Source organism: Mya arenaria, chromosome 13 (assembly GCF_026914265.1).
Source record: "Mya arenaria isolate MELC-2E11 chromosome 13, ASM2691426v1".
Lineage (NCBI taxonomy): Eukaryota > Metazoa > Mollusca > Bivalvia > Myida > Myidae > Mya > Mya arenaria.
The window spans coordinates 38,960,804-38,982,131 of record NC_069134.1 but is presented as its reverse complement, the minus strand read 5'-3'; the positions used below and the strand labels follow the sequence as shown (position 1 = coordinate 38,982,131).

Genomic DNA, 21,328 nt, shown 5'->3' with positions numbered 1-21,328 from the left:
AAGTAAGGTGTAACAGTTCTAAAGTCAGGTGTTACAGTTCTAAAGTCAGGTGAAACAGTACTTAAGTCAGGTGAAACAGTTCTAAACCAGTTGTAACGGTACTAAAGTCAGACGTAGCAGTTCTAAAGTAAGGTGTAACAGTTCTAAAGTCAGGTGTCACAGTTCTAAAGTCATGTGTAACAGTACTAAAGTAAGGTGGAACAGTTCTAAAGTCAGGTATAACAGTTCTAAAGTCAGGTGTAACAGTACTAAAGTCAGGTGTAACAGTACTAAAGTCAGGTGTAACAGTACTAAAGTCAGGTGTAACAGTTCTAAAGCCAGGTGTAACAGTTCTAAAGGCAGGTGTAACAGTACTAAAATCAGTTGTAACGGTACTAAAGTCAGGTGTTACAGTACTAAAGTCAGGTGTAACAATTCTAAAGTCAGGTGTAACAGTACTAAAGTCAGGTGTTACAGTTCTAATGTCAGGTGTAACAGTACTCAAGTCATGTGTAACAGTTCTAAAGTAAGGTGTAACAGTACTTAAGTCATGTGTAACAATTCTAAAGTCAGGTGTAATAGTACTTAAGTCAGGTGAGACAGTACCAAAGTCAGGAGCGACAGTACCAAAGTCAAATAAGACAGTACCAAAGTCAGGTGAGACAGTACCAAAACCAGTTGAGACAGTACCAAAGTCAGGTGAGACAATTCCAAAGTCAGGTATCAGGGGATACGGTACCAAAGTCAGGAGCGACAGTACCAAAGTCAGGTGAGATGGTACCATAGTCAGGAGCGACAGTACCAAAGTCAGGTGAGACGGTACCAAAGTCAGGAGCGACAGTACCAAAGTCAGGTGAGACAGTAACAAAGTCAAGTGTACAGTTTTAAAGTCAGGTGTTACAGAACCAAAATCAGGCAAAGCAGTACTTAAGTCAGGTGACCAATGTCTGGTGAAACAGTACCAACGTCAGGCGAAACATTACTAAAGTTAGGTGAGATAGTACAAAAGTCAAGCGAAACAGTATCAGAGTCAAAACAACTGGTAAAAGAGATCCAAATTTCAAAGAATAATATATATATTTCTTTGCCATCTTCACTCCAAAGAAGAACAAATTATTATTTGAATGACAATTATGTGTTACATAAGATTGGAGGCATCAACGTATGTCCCTTTAAAGCTGCATTCTCGCAGATTTACCATTTAAACCATTTTAACAACTTTCATTTTTTGTCTTAGAATAAGCCAATTTTTGCGCAAATATATGGAAACTAGTAAAACAAGACTGTTGACAAAAGATCAAATCGCAGTGTTTTACATTTACGTTCTAAAATTGACGTTCAATAGCTGAAGGCGTTACTAACGCTTTAAGAAAAAAGAAGTTTTCTAAACAATTTAGATCTGTTCTATTATTGGTGATCTTAAATGATTGAAATGAAGGCATTGATACCAAAATTAGCTGATTCCGAGATAAAACCTAAACAAAAATGTTTAAACTGTAAATCTGTAACGAGTGCAGCTTTAAACGCATTTACATGGAGACGGCAAAATATGAAATATTTGTAAGTACTTAGGTTTGATAGCTGCTACTAGTCCTAAATCGTGTCTGGAGGCCGTGAGTTCTCATCAGGGTTGGCGTCTATTAGTTGCTACTTAAGGACTACATCTGTGTTCTTTCACCTGGAATCAGAGGTTGCATACATGTACATATATCAAATTGATGTCAATACTTGACCCTCTCATTTAGGAAATTAAGCTTCATTCAGTACTATGTTAATAGTGCAAGCCCAGTAGCCAAACATTCCCTTAAAGCTACAATCTCACAGAATAAACGTTTCGACAACTTTATCCTTTTTTTGTCTTGGAGCGAGCTTTTTTTGTGCGAAAATGCATGAAAAACCAGTGATATAGGACTGCTGACAATATATAGATCGCAGGATTTCATATTCATATTCAAAAATTGATGTTTTATGCATGTTTCTTATGGCGTTAGTAACGCTTTAGCCTTAACACATAAGTTTTCGATCGCGACTATGAAAATCAGCGATCTTCGGTCAGCAGTCTTATATTACTGGTTCAGATATTTATTCCAATATTGGCTTATTCCAAGACAAACCAATGTCAAAACGGTAAATCTGAGAGAGGGCAACAGGATAAGCTTGTTTGGTTTTTACGTTCATGACTCCGTTAATTGTATTATCGACATGATTCACATTCAACATTAAGACGGACAGACAGAGTTGTTTATTGTCGTAAACATGTAAATAACACTTCCTTGACAAAACATGATATGCCAAATAATAATTAACATGGTCACAATGATACATGGCAAAATAAGAAAAGAATGAGAAGAGAAAAAAATAAGCACAAATAAAACATAATATAGATTATAATTTTTATACAAATGATAAATATCTACATTAAATAAAACTGCTTAATATATGCAATACCAGGATAGTAGGGATTTGGGCGGCTATTTTCATATATTACTCTATAGACTAGATCATATTATTGATCACAGAATTTCTTAAAAGAAATGCTTGGTAAATGAATTTACTTAGATTTCTTATTTAGACTATATTTTGCGATTTCAGTAATTCAACAATTTTGTGCATACTTGGGTTTCTAATATAGAATGTTTTTATCAACTCCTTTCTGATATTGTTATACACAGGAGATATTATGACAAAGTGGTATTAAGACAGTTTCTGACGATAACGATCACCTACTCCCGTTCCCGTTTAATCAGTATTTTTTTAATTGAATGTTTTTTTTGGAAGTTCGCACATGTGCGATGGATTGTGTAGAGGCGTTTCGCACCCGGCTTGCCTACTTAGTTATTTGGAAGACAAAAAACCCCCATAAACTTTAATTAAGGGCTAAAGGCACATGTGCGATGGATTGTGTAGAGGCGTTTCGCGCCCGGCTTGCCTACTTAGTTGTTTGGAAGACAAAAAACCCTATAAACTTTAATTAAAGGCTAAAGGTTTACGACCCAACATATACCACGTGATAAATCACGTCAAATATGATACGTCGGAAGGCAATATTTTGCTTAAAATGAAGACCTAAATCAAAGATAACTTTTCTTTTGCTACACCATTTAAAATAAAACAAAGGGCAGTCAATGCCGTTTAAAGAGCCACGTCTTCGTTTTATTACCGGAGTTTGATAAGGTAATTAGTTTCATCAAACAAACCTGTTAACAAAAAAAAAAATGTTTTTACACTGCTCCGTCAGTCGACCGTATTGTTAAACGGTTTGTCGAGGTGTTTTAAGAAACTAAACTCTCGATCAAACTCTGGTAAAAGACCGAAGGCGGGGCTCCGTAAGCAGCGTAGACTGGTCTATGATTCATTAAACATGTTGAAGAAATAGTGAAGTTATCTTTATTTAAAGTCTTCATTTGAAGCACAATGTAGCCTTCCGAGGTAGCATTTATGACACAACTTATCAGGTGGTGTACACACACTGATACACTAAACGGGAGGAAATATCGGCACAGTTCAACAGTGAAAACATACATAAAATATTTACACCTTAACTTCCATTCCTTAAATGAACGTCATTTCGGCAATTGCGTTCATCAATCGATGAACGCAACATCTTCGGATATGTTCGGATCGCAATTCATTGCATAACAATACACATGAAAAATATTTATCTTATTATTGTTTGTATTGTGTCAGAAGGTCCCGTAAAATATAAATCAACATTTTAGAAAGTGTTAGTTTTTTAAATTTTAAATGTATAGTTTTTTGAATTGAAAGCATAACTGTTTGAATTTTACGTTTAAAAGTGATTTCAAGTGGTTGATCTTTTCCCGCGATATTGTGACGTCATTAAAAAATACTTCCGGGACGTTCTATTTACAGACAGGGTAGGAATGGGTTACTGAAAGTTTTTTTTTAAAATGAAATTAAGTTTTTTTTTAACAATTCTTGAATGAAATAATAAACTATTGGTGTAAATATAAGTAATGAATTGCGGGCTTGATGTCATTATCGGGGATATGAACGCAATTGGGCTTCGGACTCCACACACTTTGACCAGCCCAATTGCGTTCATACCCCGATAATGACATCAAGCCCGCAATTCATTCCTTAAATAATATCGTACACGACTATTACTTGGTCGGTCAATTGTATGCAAGAGAACGCCATTGTTACATTTTAAGATGCCACTTTTTGTACAGTCGAACAATCTTCGCATGTTTATTACCTATGGTGTTATTAACGTTATTGTGTAAACTAGAAATGTGTCCATAGGACACGGATGCCCCCACTTCGATTTTTTGTCACAGAAAATAAGCCATAATGATTATTCAGGATAATCTGAGGGCCCTAACTCCTAAATGATTAAAGCGATTTCCATGGCTATCGAACTTGATCAAGATATTATGGTCACAAACATGTGTTAAAAGTTTGGTGAGGATTGGACAAACAGTTTTCAAGAATTAGATCGGAAACAATCTTCGGGACGTATTTTTCAAGTCTTTTTTTGCAAATAAAGGGCCGTAACTCCTAAATGACAAAAGTGATTTCCATGGCTATCGAACTTGATCAAGATATTATGGTCACAATCATGTATGTAAAGTTTGGTGAGGATTGGACACATACTTTTCAAGAATTAGATTGGAAACATATATTTTTGAAGTATTTTTGGCAAAAAAGGGCCGTAACTCCTAAATGACTAAAGCGATTTCCATGACTATCGAACTTGATCAAGATATTATGGTCACAAACATGTGTTTAAAGTTTGGTGAGGATTGGACAAACGGTTTTCAAGAATTAGATCGGAAACAATCTTCGGGAATTTTTGGCAAAAAAGGGCCGTAACTCCTAAATGACTAAAGCGATTTCCATGACTATCGAACTTGATCAAGATATTATGGTCACAAACATGTGTTTAAAGTTTGGTGAGGATTGGACAAACGGTTTTCAAGAATTAGATCGGAAACAATCTTCGGGACGTACGTACGTACGTACGTACGTACGGACAAGGGCAACCCTATATGCCGCCACTTTGTGGGGGCATAAAAATGGCACTCGGTAAGTGGTATAGGGTTTTAATAAAGGTTTTTAAGCTACACTCTCACAAATTAACAGTTTTGACCTTTATATTTATTTTTGTCTCAGAATCAGCTCATTTTGGCATCACCGCCTTCAATTCAGTCATATAAGATCACTTACAACAGAACAGACCTCAATTGTTTGGTGAACTGCCGAAAATTTCATTTATCTTAAGGCGTTAGTAACGCTTTTAGCTATGAAACATCAATTTTCAAACGTAAATATGAAAACTTCGATCTGCACTTGTGTCAGCAGTCTTATATCACTGGTTTCCAGACATTTTCACAAAAATGACTTACTCCAAGACAAAAAAAAATGTCAAAACAAATTATCTATGAGAATGCAGCTTTAATACCCCTTTTATTATAGCATATTTGTCTCTCATAACTATTATTTGGCTATTTTCAGAAAATACGACAACCACAGCAAAACAGATGTTCCAGACACTTGGCACCAAAGCACATTAAGCGGCTTTATGCCAAATCACCGTTGTCTAATGGACATAGAACGCAGAATGTAAAACGACTGGCGATACGACATACACGAACTGACTGCCAAGTTCAATTACGCTGGAGATATTTTGCTTTGTAGAAAATAATGGCCTTTGATATCAGTTGATAACAAGTGGATTAAAGAATCTCATACTTCTTCACGACGTCATAAAAGTTCGGGGTCATTTCCTGGCAAAGATTTGGATCATCGTTCCAAAGCCTTTTTTCTTTTCAAAAGAAGTGTTTTGTTCACATATGTTGCAATTATTTGAATGCACTCCTTACTTACCAAATATCTTGAATGAATTTTTTCAACTGAAAACATGAACGTTCCGTTTTGTTTATGGCAATAAAGACGCATAATTGGCAATAAAGCCTAGTTTTGACTTGAAAGGATAAATTGAGACAACGATATAGGAATTGAGCCAACTCTATTTGCACAATGGAACTGACACAGAGGAGTGTCAAGCTGCCCTTATCCGCGAAAATGGTCCGTTATGAGCATTTAGCTATCACTATCCAGCAAATTGGAAATGGTGCAGAATCAATTTCCTCTGTTACGCGTTCACGAGGCCGTCAAAGAGAATTGGAATTAAACTGACATTGATGTTTACGTAGTTTTACTTTACATGTATGTATTTTACAACAATTGTGAAACAAGTGACCACTCTCGTTGTTGACACGATATCACGCGAGAGTGTGGTCTTGTGTTGTGGGGGAAACCGGAGTATCCGGAGGAAATCCACTTTTCCCGCCTTGACCACAAACCAAACTCACATGCGACCAAGCTGGAAATCGAACCCGGGTCGCCTAGGTGAGAAGCAAGTGCGTTAACCGTTCACAACCAAAAGACACTTTTTCTTCGCAGGAATAAATTCCAGGTTTCCTCAAATGAAGAGAGTCCACATTCTGCACTACCTAAGTATTTAAATATGGTTAAATGGCATTCCAAGACGTTGACATAAATATCGACTTACGGATGGTGACAGGACGTTAACACGGACGCCCACTGACTGACCTTACCAGTGCAATGTGAATGGCGACATACGGACCGTGATAAGACCTTAACATAAATGCCTACTGTGCTGGTTTATACAAAAGTGCAGTAAATGCCACAAAAACTAATTATTAAAACGTATCTTTGTTTCTGCCGATAACTGCCATGCACATCTAAGCTGATCTTAGAAGAAATGCAGATGAAGGAAATGAGACATAGGGCGATTCGCTTACGGGACTGCCAATATTTAAAACTCTTGCAAAAAGCTTTCCAGATGCACGTTTTCCGCTATGCTGAAAGCATTATGGTGTAATGCTACAATTCCATTAATCGACGTGTTAATTTTCAAGCAGATCAATCGTAGATTCATCTAAATTTCTCAAGAAAGTTGGAAATGGTTGGTTGCATATTGATTTGATTGCAGCAAAACGGATTTAATAAACATATTGCATAGAAACTAACAAAATACGTGTCGAATGTATGTAGAGCATATGATAACACTATGTTTTCCTTCATCGAACGATACAAACGTCTCGAGGAAAGTACGAATTTTGCTTATATTTCAGAAACTGAATCAGTGGCTGCCAAAGAAAGGTACATTTTGATCTCCACTGATTTTATTGTATATATGATGTAAGCCGTTTCTTTGTCAAACACACGGTGACCTATTACGCTAGCATCAATGGGGTTAGTACATGTTTGAGGAAAACGGGGAATCACATTTGGAACACCCTAAAAAATATGTTCAAAGCGAGGTCCCTTAAAGGACAAGGTAAAGCTAGAAAAATAATTTGTCAATTCATGGTAACAAAGAGGAAACACATGGAAACGAAATGCAACCAAAATCGTAAGTTAACATCCTGTTACAACATTCAGGGCCCGTTTCAACAATATAGTTTAGTCGTAAACATTACACTGCTAAAAGATGCGCTCTTACTCCCAAATAAGATTTACCACAATTAAAACAAATGTTTTAATTTACCAAAAAGGATGAATTAATGTCGAAAACAATGGTTCTTATGAAGGATACCGAGTTTATTTTGAAAGAAAGGTGCAGAAAACACTGTATTTATACCTTTTGTCACAATAGTAGATCATAGTAAATCTTTTAGCATTCACCAATCATTTAATATTTTTGCGTTTTCTGCTATTAAATACACGGTTTCAATCTTGTAATCAGTAGTTAATGTTTTCCATAAATGCATTATTTAGTAAGTAGTTAAAGGTTTATCAGTCAAAATTTATATGTTTCATACATGTGTATGTAATGATTTTAAATAAGAGTGTCACTTTAAGAGTGCTCGGTTTGAACACTAAAGTTACGGGCAGAATCTATGCGATTAATTTCCTAACAATATTTTTTTATTGAAACGCAGCTTACGCCCAAAACAGAGTAACTCCTAGACAGGTACGATCTCAAGCTTAACGATCTTTATCGAAACGTAGCCCTGTTTCGTCAAATATAAGAGAACACAATGATTTGTATATAACTGCCATCAAACACCTTGAGGTAAATAACCAAGTTCATGTGTACCATTTGCTCTCTAAATCAACACCAGTATGAAGCAAAATGCTTCCCTTACTTTGAGCTATTTAGGTCGTATAAAAATAACATGTTGATATTTTTAAGTCACACGGCAAGCCAGGCAAATATAGATATTCCAGACACTTGACATTAAGGAGCATTAAGCGGCATCATGCCAATTCATTATTGTCTTATAGTGGCCATATATGCTTTGTGATTTACGATGCCACAAAAAGCAAGAGAAAACGAGTACTGTCTGTTAAATGGGTTAAAAATAGGTTAGTGTCAGGCAGCAGACTTTAAAATAACGGAAATATAGCAATGACCTTTAAAGCTCACTCTCACAAATAGTTAATGGTTTGGTTAAACTTTTTTTTGTCTAGGAATGAGCCAATTTTGGCGTAAATGTCTGGAAACCAGTGATACAAGACAAGATCAGATCGCAGTTGATATATTTATTTTCGAAACTTGATGTTTTATGGATAAAAGCGTTACTAATGCTTTAAGAAAAAATGAAATTGTCGGCTGTTTTCCAATGAGATCTGTTTTATTGTGAGTTTCATTAAATTTTCGATGTAAAATGGCCGAGGAGTTCCGAATAGTAAATATATATTGCTGAGTTACAATGAAGTCTGTTTTCATGAAATTTACCATACACCGACCCTTTAAACAGCAATCATAATAAGGAATTTGTTCGCCTGTTTCGTACACGCAGTCTCATTTAAAAGAAACGTACTCAACACTATGATGACCTCCTGTAATATTAAATAATATCACTTGCTTTGTTCATTGACAGTTCAAGAAATTAAAAATGAAACAATGTAATCCACTAAAACAGAATGTACACATCAATTAAAAGTATTACTCTTGTTGCTTTCTCACAGAACGAATTCTTACCCATTCACGCAATTTTCTCGTCTTGTCACTATCAGGGACCCTACTGACTTTGATATTTGATCGTATTTCTGTCAGCTCATTGTGCTTTTAGCGTGTCATTATCTGTTAACGTGCGTTTTCAGTGAAAAGTGAACGGTTTTTCACTTTAGAAATATTCCCTGAAGTAATTTGTCAAAAATTCAACTAAAAACAATTGTAAACAATCGCGAAGCTACGTTCCCTTTTCTCGTGAAATATGTTGAGAATGTTGTTCTTTAAAAGGTCAAGGTCAAGATCGAACCTACGGTATGTCGAATAAAAAAATGTATGACGTTACTATTCAACAATATAGGCCAATACTTCTATAGTTCATTTCATATCGCGTCAAAATATGTTTGGTTAATATTTAAGAATTTATTAAATTTTTCTTGCGTTTATGATATATGAACGCAGTAGGGCAAGTGAGAAACTTCCATGAAGCGCGCTAGCTCTTCTTGGTGATTTGCTCGCTTGCCCTTATTTCATTTGCATTTTAAATAATCATTAATTAAGAATAAAAACTATCAGCATCTTGCATCTGCTATTGAGTATTCGTTCTTACAGAAATGTAACCGACACAGAATAGCTGTTAGAATAGGTTAATTTCATGAGTGTTATTCAGTATGATTTTAGAATAGCTTAATTTCATGAGTGTTATTCAGTATGATCGTCAAGTTTTGACCTTACAGAGGACTAGGCGAATAGAATATTTTCATAAGAAATATTTTTATTAGCACTTCGATAAGTATCTGATTATTCGACTTTCAGTTTTGTAGCAACTGCTCAAAGCATTGAAACACGTGTAATTGCTAATGATTCATAATGCAGTTATAATTTTTCATATTTTTGTGGCACATAAACCGTTTTTCTAATAACACGGCAAAACAGATATTCCAGACATTTGACAAGAATGAACATTACTAGGCTTCATGCCAATCCATCGTTGTCTTTAAGTGGTCTTCTTACAGAAGTAGATGGCACACTAAAATACGCTTAGCGATACCAGAAACAAGCAAGAGAAAACACGTTCTGACAGCCAACAGGAATGCCATCATGTACGTGTCAACAATGTTTAAAAAAACCTTATTATAAATGAGATAAATAAGTCGGTTATCAATGTAATACATTTTTACGATTCCACAAGCAAGGGAAACCACGTTTTGACAGCCAACAGGAATTCCATCATATATGTGTCAACGGTGTTAAAAAAGCTTATTATAAATGAAATTGAGAAATTTGTTATCTCGCTATTTGTATCTTGGTATTTCATGGCAACACGACAACATAAAATCTTGTACTCATTTCCTGGAAACAATTTCTAAACCTGTACCAAAAACCTTCTTATTTTCAAGTTGCGTCAATTCGACGAAGTCTTTTGTTCATGCGACTTGCAATTATAACAAATATGTCCTGCAAAATGACCAAATATCATCACTGAATTTGGAAAACAGAGCGTTTCGTTTTGTGCAAGGCAATAAAGACGCAGCCTGTAGAAAATAATGATAACGCAAAAATGGGCTGTTAAAAGCAATGAGCCACCACCATTAAGCATATAAATGGAACACAAGCGCAATCGTTTGCCCCATTAGCCGTCGAAGAGAGTTGAAATTAGACCGACGAAGAGGTTTTCTTTCCATAAAATAATTTGTAACATTGGAACAGCAATCTTCTAAATTACTGTCATGTGAGTTGAAATGACCCATGACCATGTACTAATTTGCTATTATATGATTTTTTAAAGTTCTAGTTTTTTTCTGTTTTTTATTTGGGGGGGGGGGGGGGGGTTGGTGTTGTGAAAAAATAGCTGCTATATATAGCGGACATAAGTCAATTCATATGTAGGTTTTTATATTGTTTTCATCTTTTTTGATTCTATTTTTCGAAGAAAAAATTCCAAGGAGATGTTTTAAAACAAGAGCTGTCACAGTATGTGACGAATGCCCCCGGTTGTGACATTGACCTATGAACAAGGTCAGTACATGAAAAGATGATCTTGCCTTTACATGTCAAATACATATGTCAAGTTATTTTAAATTGCCTCTAAACATAAAAAAAATAACACCCATAGTTGACAACCGACACTGTAATGTCCTTATATACGCAGCATTCCATTGTGAATAAACACCCAAGTGTGACCTTGACCTTTGTGATAGGGACACGGGTCTGTCATGCGACACGTCGTCTTGGTATGTGGAACACATGTGGCAAGTTATTTTAAAATCTGTCCATACAAGGGAAAGTTACAGCCCGGACACGCCAACTTATACTCTATGTCCTTATATGCAGCACTCTGTTGTGAATAAACACCTAAGTGTGACCTTGACCTTAGAGGTAGGGACACACGTCGTCTTGGTATGTGGAACACATGTGGCAAGTTATTTTAAAATATGTCCATACAAGGGAAAGTTTCAGAGCCGGACGGACGGACGGACGGACGGTGCGATTTTAATATGCCCACCTTCGGGGGCATAAAAACCTTATATATAGCATTTACGTTGCTTATGGACCATGACAAGGCGTAAACACGAATACGGACTACGTTGCTTATGCACCATGATATTGCGTAAACATGTAGCCCAAACACACTGTTGTTAAATAAACTATGTGAGTGTGTAGGTAAATTGGGTTTATACGATACAAATTTGATCCATATTTGCCTTTGAAACATAAACGTAATAGTGAATCTTTTTTCGAGGCCGGTTAGTCAGCACTGTCAGTAATACTTCATAGGAGTTTATGGGACCGCGACAATGGGGCGCTTACCAATCGAGACACTGCTCTTTTTGAATAATGAAATATACTCAGAATCAATATGGCCATTTCCGTCTTCACTTAGCCCTCCATAAAAAATATGATTCCACTGGCAAGGATAATTTCTAAAAAGGAAAACGACAATGTTTTGTATTTCATCGTATTTGTATGGTAATTAAAGTAATTTACAACGTTAGTTATATCACATTAAAATGACATCAGTTTAAAAAAAATGCTTCGGGATTGTCGCTCGTTTTCATTTTTTTTTATCGTTATGAGAGAGAGAACATTGCAAACAGATCTGCTTGTGGATTTTGATACAATAATTATATACACAGCATTTTGCGATGAACATCCCTGACGTATTAGTTTGATACTGCGTGTGTTTGCTGTATTGCCATTTGGTCTTGGTATCTCTTCTAAATTATACAAGCATTTCATTCTTTCGCGGTTAGAGACCAGAGAACCGACCTTAACCTTATGTTTTACAGATCATTCTAAGGCAATGACACAGATCCAAACTACGCTGGTTACGGACCATGTCAAGACGTTAAAACGAATGCGGACGTATTGAAGTGTTTTCTGCAACTATTCGATGTATCCGAAAATGAAATATAAAACTGCCATAGATGAAAGACATTAACAATAAACTTTTCATCTTGAAACGAAGACTCCTTTTTAGAGTCTTAAAACAGCAAAATGCATCGGCGAAGGGAATACCCAGAAGCCTAGAGTTACTTTTCGAAAATACATTTCAAAACTATAATATTTTACTATTGCAGATATGTATTTATTTTTAATTTGTTGTGGTACATAATTTTGAAATAATCGGACCTGTTATATCTGCAATAATGATGATATGCTTTGAGGTAAAAATGCTACGGTAATAAAACTTCTAACGATCAGAACGCTTCGCTAATGGCACTGCCGATATGTAATTCTCCTGTTTAATTAAACGCGTGTGAGGGGCTCTGCCGTTTGACACGTGGAGATAAGATTAGCACATGAAAGAATAACGGTTTTGTGCTGCAATTTTTCTATCAATCGACATGTTATTTAGCTAGTAGATCAATCGTCAAATTAATTTATTTGAAGAAGGGCAACACATTAAGATTATATGATGTTTTAACACTCATACACAGCCATTTCAAGTTAATTAATATTCAGTGTGTTACATGTTTGAGAAATTACGTATAAACAAAATAAACACTCAAAACCATTCAATAATATTGGCTAAAGCCACGCTTTTTGTCCCATTGAAATTCACCACTACAGACATTTTATTGCGACAACACTGAAATACTAAATACAATATTAGTTTATTAGACTAGATGCATAGAACATTCACTTGTCGGGTTCATCTTTGTCCGACATTCATTAGAGCTTGATTAATTGGCGATGACTAGATCTATATTCATGTTCAAGAGCTAGAGTATTTGTAACGACTTCTACTTTAAGGACAGTACTACCTTTGAAAGGACTTAAGGACTAAAAGAAATCTAGTACAAAATCTCCTCAAGTGATCACATGACACCAACGTCTGACAATTTAAACTAGAATAAAAATCGCAATACATCAACAAAGAGGTAAAACAGTATTTAAGATTAATCGAATTAGTCAGAATTAAGTACAAAAACTAAACGGAAATGCTACTAGGTTGATCTCATGACACTAAAACATCTGGCAATTTCAACAATAATTAGAATTGCAATATATCTACAAAGAGGTAGAATTATTAATAACCATTCGTAATATCCACAAGTAAGTAGAAAAGAACAAAAGTACCGACGTTATTTTAAAACTTGCTGGGGTAAACGTGGTAAATTTCGATATGAAAAAATGCGGATAAACTGCGAAATATGCATGTGTCAAAGGCGATGTGAAATCAGTAAGTAAGATTCAAAGCATCCACGCTACAATTACTGATTTTTTATATTATGATTTTAATATTTGTTTAGACTGAATCAAAACTGTAGCGTGCTCGCTGAACTTATATTACCCGATGGCGAGGGTAAATAAGCTTACCCCACCTCACCCCTTTGCTTTCTAAATCAACTCCATTTTGAACCATATTGCTTCCCTTACTTTGAGCTATTTAAGTCGCATAAAAATAGCATGTGGATATATTCAAGTCACACTGCAAGCCAGGCAAATATAGATATATTCCAGACATTTGACATTAAGGAGCATTTAGTGGTTTCACACCAATTCATTATTGTCTAATGGTGGCCATATACAGATGCTTTGTGATTTACGATGCCACAATAAGCAGGAGAAAACGAGTACTGTCTGTTAAATGGGTTAAAGCTAGGTTAGTGTCAGGCAGCAGACTTTAAAATAACGGAAATATAGCAAAGGCCTTTAAAGCTCACTCTCACAAATGGTTAATGATTTGGTTAAACTTTTTTATTTTTTGTTGTCTCGAAATGAGCCGATTTGGGCGTAAATGTCTGGACACCAGTGATACAAGGCTGCTAACAAAAGATCAGATTCAATATTGTATATTTATGTTTGAAAATTGATGTGTTATGGCCAAAAGCATTGCTAATGGTTTTAAGAAATAAATGAAATTGTCGGCTGTTTTCCGCACAAATGAGATCTGTTTTTTATTGTAAATCTTATATGACTGAATTGAAGGCATTGATGCCAAAATGAGCTGATTCTAAGACATAATAAATAAAAAAGTAAAAAATGTCAATCTGTGAAAGTGCAGCTTAAAACTTTTGATAAGAAATCGGGACTAACTTTATTCTCCTGTTACAATATACTGTTACAAGAAAGTGGGTCGTTTTATTTCAAAACACAAATGCAAATGTGGTTTAACATCGTATCTATACAATTCTTTACTTTTTTACTTTTCCAATTTAATCTTCTGTTTCGGGGCAGAGATGTTATATTAGACATTCCCGTTGAAATATAATTTGTCAGTGTAACGTTTACAAAGGGCAGACAACTTTGAGACTTTTAATTACTTTTTCTAGAATGATAACCATAACGTTTTAGCGTACCGTACAGGAGTGTATATTGATGAGTTACAATGAAGTCATTTCGTGTATCTATTAGTTTTTATGAAATTTACCATACACCGACCTTTTAACAGCAATCGTAATTAAGGAGTTGTTTGCATGTTTCGTACATGAAGTCTCATTTAAAAGAAAGGTTGATCTCATGTAATATTAAACGATGTCATCCGCTTTGTTCACTGATATTTTCGGGAAATTATTAATGAAACAATGTAATCCGCTAATTCAGAATATACACATCAATCAAAAGCATTTCCCTAGTTGCTATTCCATGGAACGAATTCTTACCCATTCACGCAAATTTCTCGTCTTGTCACTATCATGGATCCTATTGACTTTGATATTTGGATCGTATTTCTTTCTGCTCATTTGAGCAGGATGTGCCTTTGGCGTGCCTTTGTCTGTTAGCGTGCATTGTCTGTCCACAGTGAATTGTGTTTTACTTTAGATATATTCCCTGAAGTAATCTGTCAAAAATTCAATTAAAAACAATTGTAAACACTCTAGAAGCTACTTTTCAATTCCCATGAAGTATGTTTAGAATGCTGTTCTTTAAAAAAAATCAAGGTCAAGGTTGAACAATGTTGAATAAAAATAAATGTATCACGTTAATAGAAACGAAATTTTAATCAACAATTTCTATAGTTCACGTCAAAATACCTTTTGGTTAATATCTAAGGATTCATCCAATTTTTCATGCGTTATGCTTGGTGCTTGCAAGCAAATTTAATATACCGCGCTAGCACTTCTATGTAATTTAATTGCTCGCTTGCCCTACTGCGTTCATTCAACATTTACGCAAGAAATGCGTTAAAACTTATAAATTCGGTCTAAGCAATTATTTATTACGATTAAAATAAGCAATACCATCTGTAATTGAGTATTTGTTCTTTCAGAACAATCCAAAATCCTCGGCCATTTTTCCATTTTCTATCGAAAACAACCTCGGATATAGTAAAAGTGGTTCGTAAAATTAAAAATAATTTTATTAATTAATTGCAGTGCTTTAACGTGTTTAACAAAGTTTCAGTTGACTCCCAATAAGGTGTTTTATTGCATAAATAATATTCATAAGAGGTTAGTCCTTAGGTTCAACAGCTAAATTACTACGCGATCTTCTTACAGCACAGTTAAATGTCAAAAATTCAGATATTGTTCAGCGTCCATATACATCCGAGGTTGTTTTCGATAGAAAATGGCCAGGAAGTACCGATTGCTAACAGAAATGTGTCCGACACACAAAAATTGACATTTGTGACGTCGTATATCATTGACTAAACGACGTCGTGTTAATCCAATTGGAGCGCAATATTAGAATAAAACAATGACGTCTTAACACCTTGGGCGTTATTCAACATGATCGTCAAGTTTTATCCTTACAAAGGACTAGGCGAGTAAAAATATTAAGAATTTAACATGATAAGCACTTCGATTAGTATTCCGATTATGCGACAATCAGTTTTGTAGCAATTGCTTAAAGCAATAAAACACATGTAATTGCTAATGATCCATAATGCCGTTATAATTTTACTTTTTTTTCTCGCACATTAACCGTTTTTGTTGAAGCACGTCAAAAACAGATATTCCAGACATTTGACATCTCTGAACATTACTAGGCTTTATGCCAGTTCATCGTTGTCTTATAGTGGTCTTCTTATAGACGGAGGGAGAACTATAAAATACACTTAGCGATACCAGAAACAAGCAAGAGAAAAGACCTACTGACAGCCAACAGGAATACCATCATATATGTGTCAACGGTCTTATAAGCTTATTGTAAATGAAATAAAGAAGTTGGTTGTCAATGTAATATATTTTGCGGTTCCTCAAGCAAGGGAAAACACGTTTTGACAGCAGACATGAATGCAATCATATGTGTGTCAACGGAGTTAAAAAGCTTATAATATAATGAAATAAAGAAGTCGGTTATAAATGTAAAACATTTTGCGATCCCACAACAAGGAAAACTATATTCTGACAGCCAACAGGAAAGCCATCATATTCGTGTCAACGGTCTGATTATAAATGAAATAAAGAAGTCGGTTCTTTGCATCTTGGAATTTCGTGGCAACAAGAAAACACAAAATCTTGGACTCATTTCCTGGAAACAATTTTAAAAGCTGTACCACAAAGTTTCTTATTTCCAAGCTGCATCAACGTGGCTAAGAACTTTGTTCATGCGACTTGCAAAAATAAAGATAAGTACTCCAAAATCACCAAATATCTTTACTGAATTTGGAAACAAGAACGTTTCGTTATATGAAAGGCAATGGGGACGCAGACTGTAGGAAATATTGATACCGTGATAGTGGGCCGTTTTAACCACTGAGCCACCGTTATTAAGCATGATGGAACCCACGAGCAATTATTTCCCCATTAGCCGTCGAAGAAAGTTGGAATTATACCGACGAAGAGGTTTTCTTTGCATAAATTAATTTGTAACATTGGAACAGCAGTCTTAAAAAATCCTGCCGTGTGAGTTGAAGTTACCCATATAATGATTTGCTACTATATAATAATTTGAAAGTTCTTATAAATTTATAGGGAAAAATAACTGCAATACATTAAACACGAACGCCGATTTCGTTGCTTCTGGGCCATGCCATTGCATATGCTCAAACACACTGTTGTTTAATGAACTGTGTAAATGTTTAGGTAAATTGGGTTTATACGATATAACATTGATTAATATTTGCATTTAAAACATGAACGTGATAATGTATACTAATAAGGCCGGAAAATAAGCACTGTCAGTAATACATCATAGGAGGTTTTGAGACCACGACAATTGGGCGCTAAAATAATCGAGACACCGCTCTTTTTGAATAATGTAATAGACTAAAAATCGATATGGACTTCCCTGTCTCCACTTAGTCCCCAATAAAAATGTAATTCCACTGGTAAGAGAATTTCTGAATAGAAAACTAACCAAGATTTGTATTTTATTATATCTGGATGGTAATTAAAGTAATCTACAACGCTGTTAATATCCCATTAAAATGACATTAGATTAACTAAAAAGCTTCGTGAATTGTCATTGGTGGTTTTCATTTCTTTTTATTGTTGCGGAAAATACATACTGAACAGATGATATTATCTACCTGTGGATTTCGATAAAGTAGTTTAAATACACAGAATTTTGCGATTAACACGCCTGACGTATTGCTTTGATACTTCATTTGTTTGCCGTATTGCCATTTGGTCTTGGAATCTATTCTAAATTATACAAGCATTCTATTCGTTCACGGCTAGAGGCCAGAAAACCGCCTTAACTTCATACTTTACGAACAATTCTAAGGCAATTACACATACGCAAACTACGCTGGTTACGGACCATGTCAAGACGTTAAATCGAATGCGGACGTATTAAAGTGTTCTCTGCGACTATTCGGGGTATCCGAAAATGAAAAATATAATTTTCACAGCTGAAATTCCTTGACAATAAACTTTTCATCTTGAAACGAAGACACCTTTTCAGAGTCTTAAATCAGCAACACGTTTCGGCGAAAGGAACACACAAAAGCCTAAAATTACTATTTGAAAATATATTTCAAAATTACAATATTTTACTATTGCAGATATGTATATATTTTTAATATGTTATGGTACATAGTTTTGAAATTATCGGACCTGTTATATCTGTAATAATGATGATATGCTTTGAGGTAAAAATGCTACGGTAATAAACCTTATAACGTTCAGAACGATTCGCTAATGGTACTACCGTTATGTAATTCTCCTGTTTAATTAAACGCGTTTGAGGGGCTTTGCCGATTGACACGTGGAGATAAGATTAGCACATGAAAGAATAACGGTTTTGTGCTGCAATTCCTATCAATCGACATGTTAATTAACTAGTGGATCAATCGTCGTTAAATCTTATATTTAATTATGTTTTAACACCCGTACACAGCCATTTCCAGTTTATACTCAGTGTGTTGCATGTGGCAAAAATTTGTTATTCACAAAATTAACACGCAGAACCATTCGATAATATCGGCTCTATCCATGCTTTTTGTTCTACTGAAATTCACCACTACAAACGTTTCATGTCGACAATACAGAAATACCAAATCATTCTTTTCGACATCTAACAAATCTAGTTTGATATACCAGATGCATAGAACATTCTCTTGGCGGACTGGTCTATATCAGACATTTATTAGAACTTGATTAAATGGCGATGACTAGACCTATATACATGCCCAAGTGGCTCGATCGTTTATGATGCCTTCTACTTTAAGGGCACTACAAGTTTTGAATAGCCATAAGGACTTAAGGACAAAAAGCACAAAAGCCGCACTAGTGATCACATTTCACCAAAGCATTTGACAAGTTCAATTATAATAAAAATCGTAATACATCTTCAAAAGGTAAAGCAGTATTAATTATCATTCGATATAGCCACAACTAAATAGAAAAGTATAATAACTGAATGGAATAGCTACACGGCTGATCACATGGCACCAAAGCAGTTGACAATTTCATTAAGAAAATACATTCGCAAGACATATACGCCCACTTAAAATAGTATTTATAATTATTCGTAAAAGCCACAGCGTCTTAAACAACCAAACACATTTATAAGTACAATAGTTACATGAAACAGCTACATGGCTGACCACATGGCATTATAGCACTTGACAATATCAATAATAATTAAAATCGAAATTCATTTAAGAAGTGGTATAACAGTATTTATAAGCATTCGTAATAGCCTAACTTAGCAGAAGGGTACAATATCTAAACGGAACAGATACATGGCTGATCACATGGGATCAAAGCATTTGACCATTTCAGTAAGAGTAAAATTCAAAACATCGACAAACAGGTAAAACATGATTTATAATCATTTTTACATTAGGAAAGTAACGAACAATAAATGTGTCGAACATTAAACAACACTACACATGAACACTTACTAAATCATGTTTCATTTACTACAACTAAACCACTGTAACATTTTTATTACTAATATCACTACGCATATGGCAAAATATGGCAAAATGATACAATGTATACATTGCTTTGTTGCTTTCTGTGTAGGGGTGTTCTCAAATAAAGATACATTTGAGCGGTGGATTATCATTGGAACTGCTATTCGAAACTATATTAACGTATTAACGTAGCTACCTTCATTGAAAACGCAGTCAATGCTATCAATCGACAATTATTGATTTTATATTGATTATTACCCTCATCGTCGGGATGTATCTAGAACCACAAATAAATGGTATGTTTTGTCGATTTAAATGTGACTGAAATCACACGCACGTGTAGATTATGGGGTTTCATAACCAACATGCACTTCGAGGTAATGAATGCTTATAGTATAAGCTATGTGTTTTTTGCCGCCATATGGACAAAGGAATGTTGAAATATCATATCATGTTGAACAACTTTAAAACATCAAATAGAAAACATGTACCTTATGAATGCAGCCCATAGCAATGCTTATCATCAATAATCGCATAGTTAAGCTCACACAATTCATAGTTTTTTTCGTACGCACGAGGTTTGCTACACGCAATGGTATTATGTTTTAATTAATCATACATTCAAATTACGGCACGAACAATAGTTGCAACCTTGCTGCAGATTCACAAATAATGGAAGTTTACATGAATGAAACTGCAGTATAATGAATTTCTAGTTGCTTGGACATTTATGCAATATTTTTGTCTGGTAACAATAACTGATATTTTTGCCTTTGATCCTTAGAAAATTATTCATGTAAGCTCTCTTGAGCATGACATTCTCTTTGTGTGCTGTTTAATTCGTGGGATGTTCTTTGTTACCGAGGGTGATGTGGCGGATCCATTGTATAATGGTAACACGCTTGATTGTCAATCCAGGGGTCGCAGGTTCGATTCCCTGCCGCACCACTAAAATACCAATCGTCTTTCGGGAGGGACGTTAGAATAGGGGTCTCATGTGACAGTGCTTAATAGGATAGAGAGGGTAGCTTTAACCAGGGATACATTCTGTCTATGCACTATACTCCAAAAAAACATGAAATGACTAACAATCTTATTGAAGCACTCGCCGAATGGGCAAGTCCCGAGTGCGTGTATAAATTAGTTTACACACCACCTTGCTACCGTGTATTGTGTGTCAAATTGCCTTTCGTGCAATAACTCGTTGATACTCTATATGCATAGAACTTGACTCTAATGATAATTAGAAATAAACAACAACAGGTTTTAGGTGCATATTTAATATCAGCCTTTATAAATATTTTCTTTAAATTAATAGCTACGTGGCAACAATTCCCCAGTTAATGAAGCGCCAAAATATCGCTCATTTTTTTTCACTGTACCTTAATCGTATTTCCTTTTAGTTTTGAGCATAACGTCAAATGAGGTAAACATAGGAATGCATTTATTTTTATTTTTTAATTGGCATCAATCTGTAGTGCGCGCCTTTAATATTAAAGGACAAGGTGAAACTCGAATGTGTGGTATGAACGATAATGGTTATAGAAAAAAATAACCTTTTAAAATTAAAAACAAAATGACGTTAACATTTCTCAATCAACTTTGGGACAAAATATTCCATTTATTATAAAACTTTGTTG

The 21,328-nt window shown here is 35.0% G+C and overlaps 1 protein-coding gene across 2 annotated transcripts in view; it reads right to left on the bottom strand.

Annotated features, from left to right (window-relative positions):
• The window catches only part of LOC128214284 (cAMP-dependent protein kinase catalytic subunit 1), a 185,824-nt gene that overhangs the window by 104,275 nt on the left and 60,221 nt on the right, over positions 1–21,328 (bottom strand). For both annotated transcript variants that reach the window (XM_052920673.1, XM_052920672.1), the window contains exon 4: positions 1,548–1,657. The gene's annotated coding sequence lies outside the window, so the exon portion shown is untranslated. The remainder of the gene's footprint in view (positions 1–1,547; positions 1,658–21,328) is intronic.